This window comes from Ammodytes marinus (genome assembly GCF_949987685.1).
Source record: "Ammodytes marinus genome assembly, chromosome: 14".
Lineage (NCBI taxonomy): Eukaryota > Metazoa > Chordata > Actinopteri > Uranoscopiformes > Ammodytidae > Ammodytes > Ammodytes marinus.
The window spans coordinates 4,176,271-4,181,270 of record NC_137218.1 but is presented as its reverse complement, the minus strand read 5'-3'; the positions used below and the strand labels follow the sequence as shown (position 1 = coordinate 4,181,270).

Sequence of the window (5,000 nt, the reverse complement as noted above, 5' to 3'; positions counted from 1 at the left end):
GCAGGTCGGGGCCCTTCGCTGACTGTCAGAGACTCCAAGAAGCCGTTAGCCTGAAGTCTTATGAGACAACCACATTGGTGACTTCAATTACCCTGCTCTAACCCTGCCACCGCCACCCGCTGCAAACCGATAAAAGAATGTTTTTTTAGGGGCGAAAGTTAAGGGAATAGAGTAGAAAGACATATGTTTTATTTAACCAAAACGCTACTAGCTTTCCTGGCTACAAAAGAATATGGTTAACGTTGAAGCCAATGTGAAACCCAAATCCACCAAAATGCTTTCTAACTACGTCATGTGGGGAGTTAGTTGAATGATAGTAAGGAATATAAAAAGAGTTATAGGCATATTTATCAATCCAAATTAAAGATATTGACATTTAAGTTTTGATGAACTGGTCAGACATTTGGTTTAAGTTAGGCGAGGCTATTCAATCACCCTGAACTAACCCACCACCACAACCCTCTACAAACGGGAAAAAGAATTTAATGTCAGCAAAAGTAAAGTGAATGAAGTAGAACAACATATATTTTATTTAACCAAATAGTACTCCCTAACCCTAACCATGCTCGATGAAAATGTGGCTGAAAATGCAAATGTATTGGGGAGGGGGGGCGCTCGTAGTTCAGTGGTCAGCTCCCCCCCCCCACACACACACACATAAAAACAAATTTTTAAATAGAATGATAGAATGTAGCATTTCTTTCTTTCTTTCTTTCTTTCTTTCTTTCTTTCTTTCTTTCTTTCTTTCTTTCTTTCTTTCTTTCTTTCTTTCTTTCTTTCTTTCTTTCTTTCTTTCTTTCTTTCTTTTTATGTTAAAGGCATACTAGGTCATTATTTTTGTCAAAGTCAGTGAACATCTCTGATACTGTGGGCACGCTGATTTTTTTTTTTTTTTTGTGTGTCCAAAAAGTGATTTGTCAACAGACTTCCTACAGAATGACCTAGTACGCCGATGCCAATAAACAGGGCTGTACTGGTAAAATAATAATAATAAAAAGTGTGATTAAACCATAGATCTTTCAATGTTTTGGGATAATTGGAGTTGCCTTGGTGAAGCTATTTGCCACTTGCCACAAGCTATTAAACAGTCCCCACTGTCTCGCTGTCTCCATTTCCCGGTCACAAATCATTTATTTCAACAGAATCCACCGTGCTTAAGCCGAGGAAAAATATATCCGTGCAAAAAAAAAATATTTTCTTGTCGACTTCAACTAAAGTGAATTCCGACACACAGATTTCTACAGTTGACCAACAGAAAATGGACTTGACAGTTCTGGCCTTTGAGGAAGCCCATTAGCTTTCTCCTTTTATATAACCCTGCCCGGTCGGAACAGTTCACAGACAGTTATGAGGCAAAGAGTTGTCATCTCAGATACATCAGTTTGTTGAAGCAACCCTGCAAAGAAGCACTATGTTTTTTTTATATTGCAAGTGCCCACTTGTTTTTTTTAAGGGAGACACGGATATCGTTAGCCTCATAGCATAATCGCCTAAGTCATATTTACTCTACTCTACTTTTACTCTACATCTACTCTATTCTACATCTACTCTACTCTACATCTCGTTAGCCTAACAGCATAATTGCCTAAGTCATATTTTAAGGGTTATAGAGTAGGGTAAAGGCAAGGCAAGTTTATTTATATAGCACAATTCAGACACAAGGCCACTCAAAGTGCTTTACAGGGGCAAGATTAGAATACATAAAACACATTATAAAACATTTAAAAGCGAATAAAAGAAGCAAATAAAATAAAAATTGCAAAAAAAATAGATGTAGAGTAGAGTAGATATAGAGTAGAGTAGATGTAGAGTAAAAGTAGAGTAGAGTAAATTGGTCAACAGAACTGTGGTGTAGTTTTTAATTTAAATACAACAATAAGGAAAACTATATGTCCATCTGGGGCAATTCACTGCCCTATTCCACACAGCATTTTACCTACAGCGCCGGGAAAAATTAAGAGACCAGTCTGGACTTTTCTCAAATCTTCATCTCTACATTACTTAAAGGCCTACTTCACCGGTTGGAATATGAAGGTGTATTGAACTCGGAGATCCTATTTAGTATAAATGTGCAAAAATGTTTTAAATCGGATCATCCTAGCCTGAGAAAAGGCAGAAAGAGTGTTTTATGGTCTCACTGTCTAACCCTACAGTTTCCTTACTGTGACATCACAGTAAGGGTCAGGAATAACAGGACAGCTGGGCCAAGGGAAGACTAAGGGAAGACTGAGGGAAGAAAAACCTCATTCATTATATTATAATAGTTATTTTATAATGATAGAACGCTGGTTCCGTATGGGTGAAGTATTCCTTTAATGGAAATGCTCTTAATGACAAAACATGTATTGGAATTTGATAGAAATGTTGTCAGTAGTTGATAGAATCAAACCAAAATGATCATCTTAATCAAACATATGCCTATAGTCATACGAGACACACTGAACATTTGGAGTGGTCTCTAAAGGTGGAATCAGCGATTATGGAACAGGCTTTATCAAAAAATGTGTTGTACAAAGTTGGACATTGGCTTCATCCAACATCTTAGCTTTTAGTTTGTTTTAAAAAGATAAAGAATGAATGCATAATTATATATTGCTAAATTTGCATACCTATTCCAACATTTCTGAAAACCTTGTAATACAGAAAAAGTATTCTTTCAATGTCACTAATCAACTGGCAAGGTTTTATGATGATATCTATACATAAAACAATTACCATATTCAACTTCAGTGTCTCTTCATAAAATGGATTTTTCTTGTTTATATATAGCAGTATAGACCTATTTCAGCATAGCAGTAGTAGGCCTACAGTATTTCTCTTGGCAGGCAGACTCTCTCTCTCTCTCTCCCTCTCTCTCCCTCCATCCCTCCCTCTCTCTCTCTCTCTCTCTCTCTCTCTCTCTCTCTCTCTCTCTGTCTCCCTCCCTCTATCTCCCCCCTCTCTCTCTCTCTCTCTCTCTCTCTCTCTCTTCCAGTATTTGTTTTATCGACGCGACACAAACACACTTGTGCGACAGTCTGTTAGGGGGAACAACAGAAGGGGGGTAAAAATAATCAATCTCCCTTTGCTACTCTGCTGTCTTGCAAAGCTATCCCTCCTATTTTGTACGATCGTGATGAGTTATCCTCTTCATTGCTTCTGAGAACATATTTTCTATTTGATATTACCTAGCGCACAGACACTAATCAGAAGTGTGTGTGTGTGTGTGTGTGTGTGTGTGTGTGTGTGTGTGTGTGTGTGTGTGTGCGTGCGTGCGTGCGTGCGTGCGTGCGTGCGTGCGTGCGTGCGTGCGTGCGTGCGTGCGTGCGTGCGTGCGTGCGTGCGTGCGTGCGTGCGTGCGTGCGTGCGTGCGTGTGTGTGTGTGTGTGTATTTCAGTGCTGGCTATAGTGCAATCGCAAAAAAGGTGTCCCTAACCCATGCAATAAATCTAGCTTCATAAAAGCTTAATGAGTGATGCACGGTCTCACGCTAGCCCCATGACAGCAAGCAATTGTTTGGCTAAATCACCTTCTCCGACCCTTTTCTCAAGGACACCCCCCCCCCACACACACACACCCACCCACTCACTGCCCCCATCTCTACATATTTAGCAAGGCCATTGATAGAAATATATTGTACTTGTATATTAGATATTTGAAATGCTACTGCAATGGCCGTCTTTGTCTGGCCTTAACATATTTTTTCAAACAATTTTTTTTTTGTGGCAAACCTGAGTCCAAAAAGTTTCAGTTTTTTGTGTTGGTTTGTCAAAGGGAAACTTAGTGGACTGACCTTTCAACATAACAAGTTGTTCACAAAGGACTTTAATAAAGTGTCAAGGATGCATTAAGAATTTCACCACAAGAAAAATCCCAAACATGAACTTTTGACTTCCTTGTTTTTATAATATTTCTTTAACCATATTTTATGAAAGGTGTGTGAGGTGTCTTTATTGTGTTCTTTGTAGAGACACCTTGGACCTCTGAATCTGTCTTTTTATACTATATGAATAATCAATTGAGCCCTATAACTGTAAGGCCAAACAACCAGCAAACTATAAGAAGTCCTTTAACTGGGTAGGACAAAAACGCACTTCTTTGCATAGTTCCAAGTACATAGAAACTTTTTACTTCTCAAGTAAAAAAAAAAAAAAAGAAAAAAAAAATCCTACTTTTTTTTTTCTTTCCCGTGACCCTGCAAACTCTTCTGTATTGGAGGATATTTCTGCATTCACTCACTCACAGGCATGATTGAAAACTATTTTTTTTTCCAAGTGTGAAGATGTAATTCAATTCAAAAACCCAAGGACCCGGTCATATCTGCATTTTAAAAGGCAAAGATTCACTCCCAAATCTGTTATTTTCGATGGTTGTCGAAAGATGAATACTTAAGATGAATTCTGCGTAGGAAGAGTTTGAGACAGACATCTTGTATTTGCTATTCATTCGTTTTGTTGGTGCGGAAAATAAGTTTGTAACTTCACAAGAAAAGTTTGGACTTATAATTCAAGTGAGAGACTGTCGTATGTCTTAAAGGAATACTTCACCCATACGGAACCGGCGTTCTATCATTATAAAATAACTATTATAATATAATGAATGAGGTTTTTCTTCCCTCAGTCTTCCCTCAGTCTTCCCTTGGCCCAGCTGTCCTGTTAATCCTGACCCTTACTGTGATGTCACAAGAAGGAAACTGTAGGGTTAGACAGTGAGACCATAAAAAACTCTTTCTGCCTTTTCTCAGGCTAAGATGATCCGATTTAATATATTTTTGCACATTTATACTACATAGGATCTCCAAGTTCAATACACCTTCATATTCCAACTGGTGAAGTAGGCCTTTAACCACAGTCATTGGCTGTTTGCTTAGAGGGAAGATAATTAGTTTTTAGTTTTAGACACTAATGCTATCTTTGGAAATTCAGAGTTTATTTTTACTTTTTCAAGTAAGAGCAGATATTTAGAAAACCCTAAACTAGCTGCATACTATATTATGTTATTAACCCAGAAACTGTAAGAGC

At 38.1% G+C, this 5,000-nt stretch overlaps 1 protein-coding gene across 1 annotated transcript in view; it reads left to right on the top strand.

Moving 5' to 3' along the window:
- The window catches only part of cadm1a (cell adhesion molecule 1a), a 456,939-nt gene that overhangs the window by 374,341 nt on the left and 77,598 nt on the right, over positions 1 to 5,000 (top strand). The window lies entirely within an intron of this gene.